The sequence below is a fragment of the Triticum aestivum genome, chromosome 5D (genome assembly GCF_018294505.1).
Source record: "Triticum aestivum cultivar Chinese Spring chromosome 5D, IWGSC CS RefSeq v2.1, whole genome shotgun sequence".
Classification (NCBI taxonomy): Eukaryota; Viridiplantae; Streptophyta; class Magnoliopsida; order Poales; family Poaceae; genus Triticum; species Triticum aestivum.
Genome location: NC_057808.1, coordinates 418,208,885 through 418,229,747, shown reverse-complemented (window position 1 = coordinate 418,229,747; position 20,863 = coordinate 418,208,885).

Sequence of the window (20,863 nt, the reverse complement as noted above, 5' to 3'; positions counted from 1 at the left end):
GTGGTCAGGAATCGGGAGACTCACGCTGGTCGTAGCGCTGCAGTTAAAATGATAAAATTGCAAGTCAAATCAGGGGGCCCCACCTGTCCAGCAGTAACTCGTTGTCAAATCACATAGCCCTACGTTTGCAGTAGCCTACTCCCTCATCTTCTTGCGTCTCTGCCGAACCGACTAGCGGAACTGCCCCGCCTACCGTGTGGGAAAAGCCCCGCCCTCGACTTTTAAATAGTACAATATACTAATATTGTATCCATGGATTGCGCCATGGAGCAAAGCCTCAAGAAAACGGCGGTACACATGTACGGAGTATACAACACGCCCGTCGCGTTCGCGTGGCACCCCAGACGGTCGTTCGGTCTGGCACGCCGCTCTCCGAATGGAACACGCGTCATATTGCATTTGCACACACATGTGGGACCGCAATCGAGAACCAACCATAGGCACACTCCCTGGCCCCGCAAGTCGGGTGAGTTAATAGAAGAGAGAGACGAGCGATAGTACTAGAGAAGTGTTGTACAGACGTTGGTGCCTGGACGACCCCTGCATGACACGAAGATCAGTTCATCCATGCATGTGACTAGACACCAGCAGACATGCCTGGATTGGCTATCGTCTACATATCGTGCAGGTTGTGTTGTATAGGGTTGTAGTTCTGCCGAGAAATCTAAAAAAAGGTTTCTTGTCATCTCTCAATATTAGGTGTCATGTGCTTCGGATCACTGCGAGGGTTAAACAGTGACAACTGAGTTCCTCCAAGGCGCTGGTCATTGGGGGCACATGCATGAAGACTACTCGGCTGGCATCTAGGTCAAGCCGGCTATGTTAATTAGGACATCTCGACGGACCCCTTTTCTATGAGTTTATCTATAATTTGAGCTTTAATCCTTGTCTACTTTGTCCGTCGGGATTCATGTTGTCTCCTTTGGGCAGTGAGGTTATGGTTTCTTGTCATGTCGCATTTTTTCGTGTTATATGTTATAATCTGGTGCTTCAGATCAAAATGACGATAACTGCGCCTCCGGGGCACGTGCATGAAGACTTCTCGACAGTCATTGACGAGGTCAAGCCGGATCCGGTAGACAAAAGAAAACTAGTACTCCATTATATAGGCAGGCGCCTCCGCGCTTGCTTGCTAGTGTTGCTCTCTACACACTGTCTCGTCCTCTCCAGATCTAAACACGACAGCGGTGGCCACACTCTCTCTCTCTCTGCTCACCGCTGGTCACAGATCCAGCCGGATCCTCTCCGCCGGGGAAGGTGAGAAGGTGGAACGTTCACGCGGTAGTCCTCGGCGACGGTTCTTACCCACTGCCGGCGCGTCCCGATCAGCGTGCCTCGCCGTTCTCTCCCAAGCACCGCTGGCTAGGGAGGGCCTCCGACCCTTCTTCCTCGTTGCCGTAGTGTGGGTAGATCCGGCCTCCCGCCGCCCACCTAGCGACATCCCGGCGACCCTCAGGTATAACTTCCTTCGGAACCGGCCTTGCTCTACTTCCCGAGCTCCTGACGTCACTACATTTGTATCTTTTACTATTTCCCAGGCCCCCTCGTAGATAGGATCGATCGGCTGTTCGAAAGCCACCTAAATTTTGACTGTTAAGAGGTAAAAGTAGTTCATGCACTCGAATCTAGTACTACTTAGTTCAAACAAGGAAGAAAGGGGGTGGGTGGGGAAGATCTGTTACCTGAATCCAGGACTTGGTCAAAAGAGGAAATAATGGGGGCGAAAAGTAGCAGAGACTGGCTATCCAACTGGTCTCTTGGTCTAATAGGAAAATAAAGGGAAACGCAGTACAAACTCAATATAAACCCGATCTATTGGTTGAAAAAGGAAAGAAAGTGGGGACTGGGGGACAAGTCAACAGAGTAAGTCCAGCACTAGATTTGCTAGCCTCACACAATATAAGGTGGCTATACCGAACAAAAATGGGAGCAACCCAGATATTCTGTTCTGATGTTTGTTGCCCCGAGCCACTCTTTTGTAATGCCAATGGTAAAATGTAGCAATCGCACTGTTAAAAGTAAGGACACATTAAACCAATGTTGTTTTCAATGTAATGCCTCCAGTAATATGAACCAATCTCACTTTTTTTCATGTCCTGCTAAATTTCCCATTAAGATAAGTTGCTTCTTTTCGTTCGAAATGCAACTGTCCTGGTCCGCCTACTCTCCCGTGCCCAAATACCGACTCTGTAGCAACTGTTAATGTAATGTTGCTGTTAAAATGAAGCAATGGCACCATTAAAGTAATGTCGTATTTAACGGTTGTCATAGTTAATCCTAATGCCCACACTAATATCTAGCAATGCTGCTGCTTTAGAAATTGCTACTGTCCTTGTAGGATTGCTATTCAGATAAGGAACATGCTTCTTTTCATTTGATGTATGTTTCATCACTTGTTTGTCACCCTCCTTTCCACTTTTTTGTGCAAACAGAGACATACATTTCACGCTTGACCTTAGTTGAACTGCACATTATAGTTGAACATTCTAGGAGCTTCACAACCAACCTTGATGTTGCTCAATTTTATTGCAACTAATGAAGAAGAAGCTCTGTGGGTTTCGTTTTCTGATGGAAATGGAACCGGGGCTGGAGCCCTTTTCTTACAAAAATGAAGAAGAAGCTGCTAGCTCATGGGACATTGCTTCATTTTAGGTGAACTGCACCAAAAGGTCCCATGAATTGAATTATCCATGTTGGTGACTGGTTTCATCCCTTCTACGATGGCGTTGACTGCAGAAATGGTTCCCATCACGAGGTATGTTCCTTTTTGGTCTGGCCGGTTGCCAAACACCCTGCTTGTTGAGTCTGCTCTTGTGCTACTGTTTTGGCACTGCCATGATAAAGCAGTAATTTTATTATTTTTCACCTTAATCTAGTGGAACTATTAATTTGTGGCAATGTTTTGGCACTGCTAGTGCCACATATTTTTTTATATATTGAAAGAGGGGGTTTCCTCTGATTTCATTAAAGAAACCCTACCATAGAGAACCATTATCCGACAACATCTCAATGTAAATGGGCAGTTATGCAACTACTACTAGACCGGAATGAGTACTAGCAGGAGACAAGTTCGCCACATAAGCTAGGCAGGTAGGGGGACGCAGCACCAGCTCGACCAAGTTTGGATTACAACCCAAATGCTACCATAGAAACATCAGGGGGAAGATAGAGCCAGCTTCAGCATCCCAGTCTAAGCACCCTCGGCCTCCATCCTTGCGACGCACGGTACACCTCGTTTGCCACCTGCTCGACCCTAGTGCCACTGATAAAATGAAGTAATAATACAATTAAAATAGAGCGAGTGTCCTCTCTATCATTTCATTTCCAATGTAGATAAAGAAAGTTCTTCTCTTTGTTAGTATATGTTTCATCAACTAGTCCCATTGTTAATGTTTAAGCATTTTTGCAAACTAGGGTGCTTAATTTTAGTTGATCTGCACAAAAATAAAGATTGGAATGTCTCAAGGTCCCTCCTTGTACTACCGCTGTACACTGATGTTCATCACTGGCAGAAGGTGTATCGGGGAGACTTGGGTCGATTTCCAGTATGAGGTGTACCATATGAGGCGTCGCAGGGCCCATCTCGCCCTCGCAGCATGGCATACTATGATACTATCGCAATATTTTCTTCTATTTATTAGTGTATGTTTCATCAACTAGTGCCACTATAATGTAATCATTCTTTTTCATTATCTGTGCAAACGGGGTTATTCAGCTGCATTTTGGTGGAACTGCACAAATGTACGGGTGGAAACCGGCATATATGCAGAGTGCGAGGTGCCAAGTAAAAATTACCGACACCAACCCTGCTCCATCTAAGCATTGGCATCCACCACCAACAAGTGGGATGTGTGGCGCTCACTATGGACGAATCTTTCTCGGCAGCAAATCCTCTAAGCAAATACTAGTAGCTTAGACTTCAGAAAAAATACTAGTACCTTATATTGGCAGTTTTCTAGGGAGTACTCTTTTCTAAAAGAAGCACCAATCTATTTTTCTTTATTTGTACATAGTGTCACAACTTTGACCCAAAGGTCCAGAGCTATTTTAGGGTGATTGGCGTAGTACTCGGAGACTGATTATAAGCATGATTTTTATTAGCTGTCACACTGATTGTAAGCATGAGCAGATGGAAGATTAGGTTAGTGTGAAGCTTACCTTAAACCATACCGACGCCATTGAAACGAGGCGAGCGTCGAGGGAACCATGGAGAACGGCAGGGAGGCGACGTCGCGCCATCCGGCCTCCTCTTGCGGTGGTAGAACGAATACTCATGTGGCTCCGGCTGGCTCTGCACCCTCACGAATGGCACACCGTGCTCGATTGATTCATTATCCCCTAGGTGCTCGACCTTCGACCTGTACGCCCACCACCTCCGCCTGACTTTTGCCTCGGGCGAATCTGTCTGCTCCATCGCCCAGAGGAGATACTCGATGAACTCGAAGAACTGCGGTGTGACTGGCGCCGAGGAGTACATCGCCGCCCTCATCGCCGCTGTCTCGCTCTTTCGCATACATTTCCACATGGCCCTCACCGTCCTTGAAATCTCCCACTCATTGTCAAACCAAGTAAGGATCTCCTTCAACCTGGCTAACTTTGCCTGGTCGCCGCCAGCGATCTACCTGATTCGCTGCTGCATCCTCTCCATAGATGTCCTTCTGAGTGGTCCGGTGCTAGCTTTGGAAGATGGGAGGAGAAACGGTGGTTTACAATAAAGAAGAGGGAGAGGTGAGACGGTGGTTTTGGAATGGAGATGATGGAGAGGAGAGGGGGTGGTTTTGCAATGGAGAAGAGGGAGAGGCGAGATGGTGGTTTTGGAATGGAGATGATGGAGAGGAGAGGTTTCCCTGCCTTTCGGTCGCTGACAGGTGGGCCCCGCGCTTGGTGGGACCCATGTGTCAGTGTCTCAATGGCAGGATGGGCTACGTCAGGGGATCCTCGTCCGAGGAGAGAGGAGGTGGTTTTGCAATGGAGAAGAGGGAGAGGCGAGGCGGTGATATTGGAATGGAGATTATGGACAGGAGAGGAGGTGGTTTTTGTCGGATGTGGGGTTCCGGCAAACCCTTAAGGTTCAAACACTGGGGTGCGCGCGAAGTCTTTCCCCCTACCGATCTACGCCCTAGCTCGCTAATATCTCGCGGACGAACTCGACGAACTCGCAACACAGAAGGACACAAGGTTTATACTGGTTCAGGCCACCGTTGTGGTGTAATACCCTACTCCAGTGTGGTGGTGGTGGATTGCCTCTTGGGCTGATGATGAATAGTACAAGGGAAGAACGGCCTCCTGAGGTGGAGGTGTTCTTGTTCGTGCGAGCTTGTGCGCGTCTCTGGATCCGATGGTTGGCTAGACCTATTTATAGAGGCCCTGGTCCTCTTCCCAAATATCGAGCGGGAAGGGAGCCAACAACGGCGGGCAAATTTGAAGGGGGACAGCTAGTACAAGCTATCCTGACAAAAGCGATCTTCGCCTGCGAAAAGCTCTGGGGTGACGCCGTCTTGGGCTCCACGATGACCTCCGCCTTGCCGTCCTCCTGGTCTTGGTCTTGTTGCACCAATATGGCAACCTTTGCCTGATGCCTCGGTACTCTTCGCCTGCGCTGGCCTCCTTAGCACCAAAGAGGAAACAAGGACGCTGCGTGCGCTGGCGCCCGCCTGGCGCCCGCCTGGTGCCGTTCGTCATGGCTCACGTCACGAGAGCCTCGTAAGGTTTTCCCCGCCTTGATATCTCCGCTCCTCGTGAGCCTGCCTGGCTAGGCCACTCCATAGGAGGTCTTGCGTCGTCCGCCTCGCGAGGCTTGGACCCTCGCGAGGGTCTTGGATGCCTTGTTGATGAAGATGGGATGTACGGCCTGCTAGCTTGGCCACGCTGTGGGCCGCAGGCAGGCAAGTCTGGGGACCCCCGTTCCCAGAACGCCGACAGTAGCCCCCGGGCCCAAGGTGCGCTCGGGGTTGGCTTCGCGGCGAAGCCAAGGGTCAAGTTCGGAGCACAGCGGGCCCCAAAAGCCTGCGGCCTCGGTTGATGCGTGGCGGTTGATTGGACGTGGGCGTCTCCGCTTCCCCACGCTGCCTCGGCAACTGCACGACTTGACAAGTCCCTGCGACATGCAAGGAAAACCATCATTACCTGCGATCGTGGGAGACGCCGGTTGGCCTTCTCTTGCTATGAATGGGGAGGGGGCGGAGCCCCCGTCGCCCATCTCTTCCTCGCTTGCTTGCCTCTTTGCTCCATTGCTTGCAGTGCCACCGATGGCGCCACGAAGGAAGTTCTCTGCCGCCGAGAAGGGAAAGGCCCCTCGCGAGGGCCCTGGTTCCCCGGCGCCCAAGCATGGCCGCGGCCGTCCGCGCAAGCATGCGGCGACCCCCGTCGTGGCCCACCGTCGAGGTGGCGCCGCGACACGCAGAGGGGTTCCTCCCATCCATGGTGGTCCAGCTGATGAGGGGAGGCACGCGATGGTGGTGTGGCCTCCCCGCCCGCGCTTCCATTCGGCGGAGGTGCCGCCGGAGTTCGTCGTCTGGTTGGAGAACCCGGCCGGCAACTGGCTCCAACGTCCGCGCTTCTTCGTCGGCGAACTGCCGGCCTCTGGTCCGGGCGGACTCTGGCTGCAGGCGAAGCAAGGCCTCTTGGGTTGCGGTCGAGACTTCCGCCGCGGGCAACATAGCCCTGGCCCACGGCTGGCAGACATTCGCCCGCGCGCGTGACCTGCGCAGGCGGTGCACCCTCCACTTCAGGTACGATGGTGGATCGACCCTCTATGTGAGGGTGTTTGGGGAAGATGGTCGCCGCGCCGGGTGCTGCCCCGAGGCGAACGACGGTGAGGAGGTGCTCGGCCTTGGTGACGGTCGCGACGAGGACGAGGGAGAGCCTGCCCTCGGCGGCGACCGCATCTCTTCCAGCTACGGCGGCTCTTCCTCCGGTGACAGCTCCTGCAGCGGTGGCTACGATCAGCCGTCGTGCCACCGCGCCCGCTTCGAAGGAGGCAGCGGGTCATCTCGTCGCCGCGCCTCCGTGAAGCGCGAGGAGGGGTCTGGCTAGGCTCGGGGCGTCGCTAAGGGCCTGCCTTCGCAGATTGCTGCAACGTTGCTTTGTTTAGCTTTTTCCTTTTTTCCTGCATCAGAAAAAGAAACCAGTATGGGCCCAGAGGGGCGTGTATCGAACTGTGGTTCTTTGGTCAATGCACTGTGCGTATTATTCCCATGCCGTGTTGTTATTTTGCGCAAAGATAACTTAACCTGGCGCGTTTGGGACGCCCTTTCCCTCACGAGGTGTCTGCGTTTGCTCAGAAACTGCAAAAAATTCGTTAGGGGTGCGCTAGAGGATTTGCCGTCCACCCAAGCCTTGGCTTGGCGCCTTGTGTCGCGGTACCCGAGGGGCATGGATTAGGAGAGATGTGCCAGCTTCCAGGCTCGAACGAGGGTGGCTCGCGAGAAGGCAGAGAGAAGAAAAATGCTCGCGAGGGCACCTGCCTAGCCCCCTCATGAGGTATGCGAGAGAGAGAACATGAGCAAACCAGAGCCGAAAAATGCGGTAAAAGGCTAGGGAACCAAATCGGCAACGAACACCAAGAGCAACTCCGATTAAGGAAAAGCGAGCCAACTACGGAAAGCAAATGAAAAGCCGCGTCCGGCACCTAATCTAGTCTTCAAGTCTTCTCACCAGCGCGGAGCTAAGTGCTGTCTACTAGGCGTGAGAGGGAGCCCCAGGGCCTGAGGCCGGCGCTCCTGAGACTCCGGGGCGTGTGCAGCCCCACTCATTATTACGTGAGAGTGTCACGGGCGGCGATTCTTCATAGGCATCGGGCCTTCTTCACAGACTCTGGGCCTTTCTTCTCAGGCTCTGGGCCTTGCTTCTCAGGCTCTGGGCCTTGCTTCATGGATAGAACTTCCGGAGGTGCTGGATGTTCCAGGCGTTCTGGATGGGTATCCCGTCCTGCGTCTCCAGGCGCGCTGCACCCGGCCTGGAGACATGGACGACCCTGAACGGGCCCTCCCACATGGGCGAAAGCTTGTGCAGCCCTTCTCTGGAGAGGACCCGCCTCAGGACGAGGTCGCCCACCTCGAGCGTCCAGGAGCGGATGTTGCGGCAGTGGTACCGCCGCAGCGCTTGTTGGTACCTTACCGCCCTCAATGCGGCTTCATGTCGGCGTTCCTCCCCCAGCACGAGATCCATCCCCCGCATGGCGTCCTGCTGCGTTTCGTCGAACGCCAGGACCCGCGCGGAGCGATGCTTTACCTCGTGAGGGAGGACTGCTTCGGCTCCATAGACGAGGAAGAACGGAGTCTCGCCCATTGGCTTGGTAGCGGTGGTACGGATGTACCACAACACGGACTGGAGCTCGTCGTGCCAGCCCCTGCCGCAGGCCTCCAGCTTCTTCTTGAAGGTCCTGGTCTTGAGGCCCCTCAGGACCTCTGCGTTGGCGCGCTCAGCCTGACCATTGCTCCTGGGGTGGGCCACCGAAGTGTAGTAGATCTGTGTTCCAAGGTTAGCACAGTAGGTTTTGAAGAGGTTACTAGTAAACTGCGAGCCGTTATTTGTGATGATGCGGTTGGGGACCCCAAAGCGGCTCACGAGGCCCTTGATGAACTTGACGGCAGAGCCGGCTGGAATGGTACGGACGGCTTCCACTTCCGCCCACTTGGTGAACTTGTCGATGGCGACGTAGAGATAGCGGTAGCCCCCTGGCGCCCGTGGGAACGGGCCTAAGATGTCCAGCCCTCAGACTACGAATGGCCATGCGAGAGGGATGGTTTGGAGACCCTGAGCAGGCTGATGGATTTGCTTGGCATGGAATTGGCAAGCTTCGTAGGACTTCACATGCTCGGCTGCGTCATTGAGCGTTGTAGGCCAATAGAATCCACTGCGGAACACCTTGCCGACGAGGGTCCGTGACGACGAGTGATGACCACAGTCCCCGCCGTGTATGTCAATCAGCAGCTCCCTTCCTTGATCGCTGGAGATGCAGCGCAGCGTGACGTCGTTCGGCCGTTTCCTGTACAACTCGCCGTCTTGAATGCAGTATGCCGTGGCTTGCCGGGCCACGCGCTCCGCGTCCTCTTCCTTCTCCGGCAGCGTCCCGTGCATCAGGTACTCTTTGAATTCCTTGGTCCAGCACTCCTCCTGGGGCTCGAGTGCCAATAGCAGCCGAGCTCCTGAGGTCGGGCCACAGGCTAGGGCTCCCATGGCCGGGGGCTGTGGGAGCTCCTCCCGAGGCTGAGTCGTGCTTGAAAGAGGTGGCGTAGCTGATGGCTTGAAGAGCCGCTCTTCGAAGACGCCGGGCTCTTGCCGTTGCCGCTTGGATGCTCTCTTGGCGATGTCGTCGGCTTCCTTGTTGGTGCCCCGGGGCATGTGCTGCAGCTCCAGGCCCGAGAACTGCTTTTCCATCTTGCGCACCTCCACGAGGTAGGCCTCCATGTGCTCGTCCTTCGGCTCGTACACCTTGTTGGAGAAGTTGATGAGGAGCTGTGAGTCGCCTTTGACGGTGAGGCGCTTCACTCCTAGAGCCGCCGCAACCTTCAGGCCAGCTATGAGGCCTTCGTATTCTGCGATATTGTTGGAGACCTTCTCGCCGTGCTGGAAGCAGAGCTGCACGGCGTAGTAGAGCTTGTCCTGAGTGGGCGAGATGAGCACTGCTCCAGCCCCCGCGCCTTGGTGCACGAAGGTGCCATCGAAATACATGACCCAGCCGTCTGGTGCCTCACTTCCTAGGGAGGTGGACCGGTCTTCGCCCTCCTCAAGAGCCGGGGCATCTGTCCATTCTGCCAAAAAATCGGCTAGCGCGGCTCCCTTGATGACCCTGGTAGTGCTGAACTCCAACTGGAATGCTTGCAGCTTGATGTTCCATTCAGCGACCCTTCCGGCTGAGTTAGGGCTCCTAAGTATCCTCTCCAATGGGTAAGCTGAGACGACCTTGATGGGGTGGCCCTGGAAGTAGTGCCGCAGCTTGTGCAAGGCCACCAAGAGTGCGAGCAGGAGCTTTTGCGGCATGGGGTAGCGCGCCCTCGTGTCCCGCAGTACGGTGCTGACGAAGTACACCGGGTGCTCGACGAGGGCTGGCACACTGTCGAGGCTCGGGTCCTGCGGAGATTGTGGCATATCCTGAGCTGGTGGGTTTCCTGAGACCTGACCGTCCTCAGGAGCTTCTACGATGTTGCCCTGCTGAGCATGATCTTCCGCCGCTGATGGCTTTGCTGCGCCTTCCTAACCCATGTGCTGCATCAGCTCTGGCTTGGCGCGGCACACCCTTGTCTTGGCGCTCCTCCCGAACTGCCACCAGCGCCGCGCTGGCGGAGTATGGGGTGGCGGCAAGGTAGAGTACCAGAGGCTCGAGAGGCCGCGGTGCCACCATCACCGGGGGACTGGTGAGGTATTTCTTGAGGTCTTGGAAGGCCCGGTCAGCCTGCGGGGTCCACTCGAACGGGCCCTTCTTCTTCATGAGCTTAAAGAAGGGTAAGGCGCGCTTGCCTAGCTTGGAGATGAATCGCCCTAACGCGGTCACCCGCCCTGCTAGCTTCTGCATCTCCTTGAGGGTCTGCGGCGGGCTCATGTCTTCGATGGCCTTGATCTTCTCCGGGTTCGCCTCGATCCCTCTGTGCGATACGAGGAACCCTAGTAGTTTGCCGGAAGGGACGCCAAACACACACTTTTTTGGGTTAAGCCTCAAGTTCACTTGGCGCAAGCTCTCGAAGGTCTCCTCCAAGTCTTGAATCAATGTCCTCGCCTCGCGAGATTTGACCACTATGTCGTCAACGTAAGCCTCTGTGTTCCTCCCGAGCTGCCACCCCAGGGCGATGTGCATCAACCGCTGGAAGGTGGCGCCTGCGTTGCGCAGCCCGAAGGGCATACAGGTGTAGCAGTACAACCCACATGGTGTTAGGAAAGTTGTCTTCTCCACATCTTCCACCGCCATCTTGATCTGATGATACCCCCAGAACGCGTCCAGGAAGCACAGCAAGTCCCACTCGGCGGTGGAGTCGACGATTTGGTCGATGCGCGGGAGCGGGAACGGATCTTGGGGGCAGGCTTTGTTGAGGTTGGTGAAGTCGACGCACATCCGCTCCTTCCCGCCTTTCTTTGGCACTACGACAGGGTTTGCCAGCCATTCAGGATATCAAACTTCCCGCATGGCGCCTGCCGCCTCCAGCTTGCGTGTCTCTTGGACGATGAAGGCCTGCTTCTCAGTGGACTGCCGGCTGGCTCACTGCTTCACGGGGCATATGTTGGGGCATACCCTTAGATGATGCTGGATCACCTCTCTCGGGACCCCTACCAGCTGATTGGGCTCCCACGCGAATATTTCCTTGTTCACGCGCAAGAACCTCACCAAGGCTTCTTCTTGTCCCGGGTCAAGGCCGGTTCCTATGGTGAAGGTGGCCCCCGAAGACCCGTCCTCGTTGACCGGCATCTGCTTGGTTTCCGCCTTGTCTTGGGTGAACAACTACTTCTTCTTGGTAGGCGCGGCCTCCTTGCCCTCGTGGGTACCGGCGCCGGCCGGCTGTGCCGCCGCCGCGGTCTTGAAGGCGAGCCTAAGCGCTGTCACGGCCTCCTTAGTGTCCCCCTTGATGGTGAGGATGCCCTTGCTTCCTGGCATCTTCATGAGGTTGTAGGCCGGATGGTTCGCCGCCATGAACTGAGCGAGAGCTGGGTACCTGAGGATGGCGTTGTATGGTAAACCGACGCGGGCGATGTTGAAGTCCACCAGCTTAGTGCGGTAGTTGTCGCGTGTGCCGAAGGTGACAGGGAGGCGGATCTGCCCCAGAGAGTGGGCCGCTCCACCACCCACTCCCGATAAAGGCTTGCTGAGGTTGAGCCGCTCGGGGGGCACGTGGAGAAGGCTGAAGGCTTCTACGGAGAGCAAGCTGAGGCCGGCACCGCCGTCAATGAGGGTTTTCGTGACAGCCACGTTGCAGATGGTGGGCGTGCAGAGCATTGGGAGCATGCCAGAGCCGGCGGTGGAGTCGGGGTGGTCTTCCGAGCCGAAGGTGAGGTCGGCCTCCGGTGCAGCCCAACCCGGCGGAGCGCCAGGGCGCTTGGAGGCTGCCCCAATCTGACGGAAGAAAGGTTTGATGTAGCGATCTGAAGGCGGTGCTTGAGAGCCACCCAGCAGTGCCGCGACTACGTGGTGCGCCGGCACCACGTAGCGCGCGGTGAAGAGGTTGCGGAGTTCCCCCCAGGACGCCACCGTGGATCCCGGGAGGTTGAGCAGCCAGGCGCGTGGCTCGCCGGCGAGGGCCATGGGGAACCAGTTGGCCATGATCTTGTCGTCGCCTCCGGCCTCGAGGACGGCCTCCTCATATGCCTGCAGGAACGGCGCCGGGTCTGCCGCGCCTTCGTAACGCGGCGGCATCTTCGGCTTGAACTTGTTTGGCCACTGCACTCGCTGCAGGGCGGGGGCCAGGGCTCGGTACCCAGACTCCCTGCTGCTGGTGTTGGCCGCAGAGGTGGGTGGCGGGGCACCTGCCATGGGAGCGAAGCGCGGCGGCACGGGGCAAAGGTTGGTGGAGAGGAGCTCCGGCGCACCCCTACCTAGCGCGCCAAATGTCGGATGTGGGGTTCCGGCAAACCCTTAAGGTTCGAACACTGGGGTGTGCGCGAAGTCTTTCCCCCCTACCGATCTACGCCCTAGCTCGCTAAGATCTCGCGGACGAACTCGACGAACTCGCAACACAGAAGGACACAAGGTTTATACTGGTTTGGGCCACCGTTGTGGTGTAATACCCTACTCCAGTGTGGTGGTGGTGGATTGCCTCTTGGGCTGATGATGAACAGTACAAGGGAAGAACAACCTCCTGAGGTGGAGGTGTTCTTGTTCGTGCGAGCTTGTGCACGTCTCTGGATCCGATGGCTACTACTGTGGTCACTAGACCTATTTATAGAGGCCCTGGTCCTCTTCCCAAATATCGAGCAGGAAGGGAGCCAACAACGGCGGGCAAATTTGAAGGGGGACAGCTAGTACAAGCTATCCTGACAAAAGCGGTCTTCGCCTGCGAAAAGCTCTGGGGTGACGCCGCCTTGGGCTCCACGATGACCTCCGCCTTGCCGTCCTCCTGGTCTTGGTCTCATTGCACCAATATGGAAACCTTTGCCTGATGCCTTGGTACTCTTCGCCTGCGCTGGCCTCCTTAGCACCAAAGAGGAAACAAGGACGCTGCGCGCGCTGGCGCCCGCCTGGTGCCGTTCGTCATGGCTCACGTCACGAGAGCCTTGTCAGGTTTGCCCCGCCTTGATATCTCCGCTCCTCGTGACCTGCCTGGCTAGGCCACTCCATAGTAGGTCTTGCGTCATCCGCCTCGCGAGGCTTGGACCCTCGCGAGGGTCTTGGATGCCTTGTTGATGAAGATGGGTTGTACGGCCTGCTAGCTTGGCCACGCTGTGGGCCGCAGGCAGGCAAGTCTGGGGACCCCCGTTCCCAGAACACCGACAGTAGCCCCCGGGCCCAAGGTGCGCTCGGGGTTGGTCATAATTGACCATGATTTTCACAAATAAAATATATGTTATACGTTGCAGAAATAATATAATTTGAAAGTACATTCAGATACGAACCAAACGATACAATTTTTGGTGACATGCATTCACATTTTGCTTGTCAAATATAGTACGTGGTCAAACTTTGACCCAAAATAGGCAAAACAAAAAAAACTTCCAAGACCAACGCCGCTCCTCTCCTCTTAAACCACCGCCGCTCCTCTCCTGTTCCAATCTAAATCCAGTGCCGCTCCTCTCCTCTTCCATTTCAAAACCACCGCCCCTCCGCTCCTATTCCAATCCAGAACTAGCGTCGCTCCTCTCCCGTTCTAATCCAAAACTAGCGCTGCTCCTCTCCTCTTCCATTCAAAAACCACCGTCGGCGAGTGCAGGTGCTGTGGAGAAGTAGATCGATGGAGGAGCACAACCGATACTTGAGGATCGCAGACGGCGACCCTGTGAAGCTAGCTAGGATGTTGGAGCTATAGTCTTGGTTTGACAACAAGGACCAACTAGCGGCAACGGCGACATCCATGGCCAAATATCTGCAACAGAGTGAAAAGGCGGCGATACTCCCGAAGGTTGTATCGCGGGAGTACATAGAGTTGCTCCTCTTGGCCATGGAGCAAACAGATTCACCGAATCCGATCGTGAGGGAGCGGTGGTGGGAGTATCGATCCCAGATGGAGCATCCACCAGAGGTTGAAGGATCGAGCATCTACAGGGTGCCGTTTGTGAGGGTGTCGTGCCAGAGCGAGCCCGTGGAGTCTTCATCGACCGAACCCAACTGCAAGAGGAGAAAAGCAGTTGGCCCGATGACGCTTCCCCACCATCCTCTCCCTCGATGTTCACATCGTCTCATGGGGCGGTTGTCTGCCGCCGAGGAATAGGAGGGGACTGCCCCCCAAGCCCAATAGTCGGGCGGGTTGTGAATTGTCAGGAGGAGCTTAGGGTTGTCAGTATTTGCAGGTTGTGAATTGTGTTTTGTGTTGTGTATTTTGAGAGTACTTTCAGATATGAATGTGTTTTGAATTTCAGATTTGCAGTATTGAGCATATGAAGTATTTTATGAATTCTAGAGATCTATTTTTAGCACTTAGAAAAATGTAGTTTCATAGGAGTATAAAAGTGCAGACAATGTGATTCTCAAAGAAGAAACTGCAAGTTTCAGTTTCAGATAAGAAACTGCAAGTTCAGTTTCAGATAAGAAACTGCAACTTTCAGAGGCAGAGCATTTATATTAACACGGCCTTTTCAAATAGGGTTAACATCATGTTGGAAGTTTTATTCATGGTCAAAAATGGAACTACCAGCCAGTTAACATCATGCTGATCAACATTCATGCATAGCACATCTTCATATGATGCACAGCCAAAAAGGTATGCTATTTTCAAAATGCCCACACAATGTCGAGTGTGCGAAAAATAGAGAAAATGAGGGACGAAGTTTTGGCAGGTGTTGGACGTGGTGTGTGTAGATGACAATGGGGACCCACATGGCAAGTGTTAGCCCACGACATGCCGGTTTGTATTTTTTTTAGGGCTGTCATGTATCAACCGGCCTATGGACCTCTCATCCGAGGTTTTATTTTTCCTGAAACATCGGCAGCCCAATTTATGTTTTTTTTGAAGAAAACACAGAGGTCTGTTCTATTTTTCTATATAAGAATAGGAACGCCTGGTCCAACTTATGTTTCCCTTCTAACTATATTATATATATTTAAATTATTTTATATGTTATTATACATTATTGTTATTGTCATCATATATTTAACAGATACTTACATATGTAAGAAAACAATATCCCACATCTTATTAACTTATAAAAATAATTTCTTAACAATAAAATCCTTGATTTTTTTGGCAACGAAAATCCTGGTGATTGTGTACAAAAGCTTGGTAAGATTTAAGGACCAATGTAATAATAAATCACTTACTATTTAAATATATTTATAACAAAATGCTCAGCCCATGTTTATTTTTTGATAACATTGATGCGCCCAACGCAACATTATAATTAGAATTAGCCCAGCAAAATCGTGTATTTCGAGAAAGTGCAAATGGCATGTAATTTTTTAGGAAAAAAATAAATGGGCCACATGGACGCTACATTATTTGTTCACCCAGCCCAGCAAATGGACCGTAATTCTAAAAAAAGAGATCAAGTTGACTATAAATTCTGAAAAAATGGGTTGAATACGTGCCACATTTTTGGAGGCTGAAATGTGGGCCAATATGTCGAAGCCAACACAAGTCGTTGTCAACTTAGTCAACAAATGATTCAGACATCGTTAGCCGTTGGATTTACATCCAACGACCAGCATCCATCTTCAATCTCTCGTCTTCTTCCTCCAGCGCCGCCAGGACCACCTGCTCCCACCTCCTGCTGCTAGCAGCTCTGCCTAGCACGCTTTGCTGTGAAGCGCTACCCCACCGTTGGCTAGGCCATCCCTCCTCCCCTCCACATCTCCTGTTCTTCTCCACCGACTACCGAACCACACCGCACCAGAACCAGTTAACCCTCATACACCTCTCCGTCTGCGACTCTACTCCCGCGTCTTCCCATCTCCGGCTCGTTGTTGTCCGGGGCCTCGCCGTCGTCCACCACCTTGGATGCGCTCGGCGCAAGTGGTCAACGTGGTCAACGAACGACATTCATCAGAAGTAGACTGTGCGTGGAGAGGCTGATAGCTGGGTCCACGGCCGCACGCAAGGAAATGCCTCCTTATTATGCGCAAAATAATGATTCCTCCACCTGACAGCTGGGACCCATCAAAAGGGCCTCTGTATTTCGCGAAAAAAACGTTTCCCCCGCTGACAGGTCGGACCCACCAGCTATATCTTCGCACACAAGGAAGTGCCTCCTTATTACGCACATAAAATGAATACCCCCTACTAGCTGGGACCCACCATAGTGGGAGGCTGACTTGTGGGCCTACTAAGTTGATGGGGACGGAGGGCTTTGTCAACTTAGTCAATATGAACGATTCTAGCTCATGTGACCGTACGATGTCCATCCAACAGCCGTAGTGCTTCTTCAACCTCTGGTCTTCTTGCTCCAGCCGCCCAAACCAGCGCCGGCCGTGCCGCGTGCTCCTGCCTCCCGTGGCCGGCTGTGATGCCGCGGAGGCCTTACCGCCCCCTACTACTCCCACCGCTGGTCAGGCCATCCCTCTACTCACCCACACCCCCTGTTATTCTACGGCGACGACAGCCTCACACCGCAGCCGAACCAGTGAACCCTCGTACTCCTCTCCGCATGGGCATCCACTGCCGCGTCTTCCCCGGCTCCGCGTCGTCCCCTTCCTAGGCCTCGCCGTCGTCCACCGCCCTGGTGCTCTCGGCGCGGCGTGGTCAACATGGTCAAGGAACGACTTCCATCGGAAGAGTACTGTACGTGGAGAGGCTGACAGCTAGGTCCACGGCCGCAGCAAGGAAGTGCCTCCTTATTACGCGTAAAATAATTATTTTTCCACCTGACAGCAGGGACCCACCGGACGGGCCACAGTATTTCACGAAAAAATAGTTTCCCCCCTGACTGCTGGGACCCACCAGCTACATCTTCGCATGCAAGGAAGTGCCTGACAGTCGGGACCCACCTGGTCGAAGCATACGTAGCGTTGTCATTCTGTTCACAAACGTGTACGTACATACGATCGGTCTGTCTGCGGGCTACAGCGATGAACCGTGGCCTCTAAGGAAGGGCTAGTGTCGTAGTATAGGCGCGCATGCGTCATAGTAGAGGCGCGGATGTGTCGTAGTAGAGGCGCGCACGTAGCATGTACACGTACGTACAGCGGCCAGGGTGCAAGAAAGTAAATACGGCCACGTACGTACATACGGGCAGGGTCTCGAACGCCTACTCGCGTATACGTACGGCCAGGGCTCGTGTACATGGCTGGGTCAGAACGGAGAAGCTGCGCCATCGTCGTGTTCATGCGGAGGCAATGGAATGTGTCGTGTTCATGTGGAGGCAACGGAATGCGTCGTGTTCATCGGTAGCCAACCGGCTTGGACGGAACAGCCGATGGAAACGAGGCTTGCCGTACCGCGGAACGGAGGAAACGGCCTTGTGTTCGACCGGCCACGGTCGAAATGGGATCCTGTTCATCGGGAGGGGTATAGCATACCGCAAAACAGAGGAAATGGACCTCCTACGGTCGAAACGGGGTCCTGTTGATCGGGAGGGGTGTGGCGTACCACAAAACGGGACTCCATGGGATACTGTTCATCTGCACCGTCAACCTCCTACAGCCTCCACGGGCTACTGTTCATCCACCGTCGACCTCCTCCAGCCTCCACCTGCGACTGTTCATCCACGGGCTCCTGTTCATCCAGCCTCCACCGTGCGCTCCTCCACCGGCTACTGTTCAACCAGCCCTCTCCACGGGGTCCTGTTCAACCACCCCTCCATGGGCTACTGTTCATTCAGCCCTCCACCGGCTACTGTTCAACCGGCCCTCCACGGGGTCGTCCTGTTCATCCAGCCCTCCACGGGGTCTGATATGTCTCCAACGTATCTATAATTTTTTATTGTTCCATGCTATATTATATTCTGTTTTGGACATTAATGGGCTTTATTATACACTTTTATATTACTTTTGGGACTAACCTATTAACTGGAGGCCCAGCCCAGAATTGTTGTTTTTTTTGCCTTTTCAGAGTTTCGCAGAAAAAGAATATCAAACAGAGTCCAAACGGAATGAAACCTTCGGGAACGTGATTTTCAGAACGAACGTGATCCAGAGGACTTGGACCCTACGTCAAGACATCAACCAGGAAGGCACGAGGTAGGGGGCGCCCCTACCCCCCGCCCCCCAGGCGCGCCCTCGACCCTCATGGGACCCACGTTGCTCCATCGACGTACTTCTTCCACCTATATATACCTACGTACCACCAAACTACCAGATACGGAGCCAAAAACCTAATTCCGCAACCTTCTGTACCCGTGAGATCCCATCTTGGGGCCTTTTCCGGAGCTCCGCCGGAGGGGGCATCGATCATGGAGGGCTTCTACATCAACACCATAGCCTCTCTGATGATGTGTGAGTAGTTTACCTCAGACCTTCGGGTCCATATTTATTAGCTAGATGGCTTCTTCTCTCTCTTTGGATCTCAATACAAAGTTCTCCATGATTCTCTTGGAGATCTATTTGATGTAATCTTCTTTTGCGGTGTGTTTGTTGAGACCGATGAATTGTGGGTTTATGATCAAGTTGATCTATGAACAATATTTGAATCTTCTCTGAATTCTTTTATGTATGATTGGTTATCTTTGCAAGTCTCTTCGAATTATCAGTTTGGTTTGGCCTACTAGATTGATCTTTCTTGCAATGGGAGAAGTGCTTAGCTTTTGGTTCAATCTTGTGGTGTCCTTTCCCAGTGACAGTAGGGGCAGCAAGGCACGTATTGTATTGTTGCCATCGAGGATAACAAGATGGGGTTTATATCATATTGCATGAGCTTATCCCTCCACATCATGTCATCTTACTTAAAGCATTACTCTGTTCTTTTGAACTTAATACTCTAGATGCATGCTGGATAGCGGTCGATGTGTGGAGTAATAGTAGTAGATGCAGGCAGGAGTCGGTCTACTTGTCGCGGACGTGATGCCTATATACATGATCATACCTAGATATTCTCATAACTATGCTCAATTCTGTCAATTGCTCAACAGTAATTTGTTCACCCACCGTAATACTTATGCTCTCGAGAGAAGCCACTAGTGAAACCTATGGCCCCGGGTCTATCTTCCATCATATTAATCTTCCAACACTTAGCTATTTTATTGCCTTTTATTTTACTTTGCATCTCTATCATAAAAATGCCAAAAATATTATCTTATCATATCTATCAGATCTCACTCTCATAAGTGACCATGAAGGGATTGACAACCCTTTTATTGCGTTGGTTGTGAGGATTTATTTGTTTGTGTAGGTGCGAGGGACTCATGCGTGGCCTCCTACTGGATTGATACCTTGGTTCTCAAAAACTGAGGGAAATACTTACGCTGCTTTACTGCATCACCCTTTCTTCTTCAAGGGAAAACCAACGCAATGCTCAAGAGGTAGCAAGAAGGATTTCTAGCGCCGTTGCTGGTGAGGCTTACACGAAGTCAAGTCAAGATTTTACTCCCGACAACGAGCCATTTCTGGCGCCGTTGCCGGGGAGAGTCTACGCAAAACTCAACATACCAAGTACCCATCACAAACTCTTATCTCCTGCATTACATTATTTGCCATTTGCCTCTCGTTTTCCTCTCCCCCACTTCACCCTTGCGGTTTTATTCGCCTTCTTCCCGTATGCCTTTTTGTTTGTGTTTCCACGTGCCTTCTATTTGCTTCCATCTTTGCTTGCTAAAAATATATTGATATGGATCCACTTAAAGTGTTCTACTTGGATCATCTTCGATCCTTATACGCTCGTGCTGAAACCCCAACTAGCCTAGTTGATGGGAAATCTTTAGATGAGCATGCTCATTTTGTGCGCCACTGTTTGTCTGAAAAAGGGAAACTCTTATGGGTTCAAATAAATAGATTGTTGTGTTATGCTTGGAATCTTTGTGAAATTCATGATTTTACTTGTTGCTCTAAGAACCCTAAAAAACACCTTCCCTACCTATGTGAGCTTAAGGAAAATGAAATCTTATCTTCTTATGCAAAGGGTGTTTGTAGTTACTATGATATTGAACAAATTGAAGAATTTGTTGCTTTTAAGGGTGCTTATGAAGTTGCTTCTTTGATTGAAAAGTATGATATTACTCTCTACAAATCTGAAAATTCTGACATACTTAAATATTGCTATGAAAACTATGCTCATAATGTCTATGTCAAAGAATTTATTGAGAGAATGACCGTTGCTTTGGAAGGAAATAATGATATGAATGAATCTATAGATAATGATGATTCCGATGATTTGATTGAAATATCCCTTGATGAAAATGATGCTTGCTATTCTTGTGGCCATGATGCCAATATTTATGAAGATGAATTTGCTATAGTTCCTTATGTTAAACATGAGATCGTTGCTATTGCACCCATACTTGGTAGTTCCTTCGATGAAAAGCATGATTGCAATGATGTTGCTATGTCTACTACCTGTTGCAATGATCATGATTGGGGTGGTTCTTCTTATGATCTTGAAATTTTATTTAAGCCCCATGATGAATATGAGATTGATAATAGTGTTTGCAATAATATTGAAAGTGGGTTTGGAAGAGTGTCAACTTTAGATCCCACATATTTGGAGAATGATCAATCTTATGGTATTTTGATAAAAGTGGGGTTGGAGAGGTCATGACTTTAGTTAATGTTAATCACACTATTTTGGAAGAGTGTCAACTTTGCATACATGTGGATCGTGTTAAGAATATGTTTTGTGATAGGTATATTGTTGAATTTGCT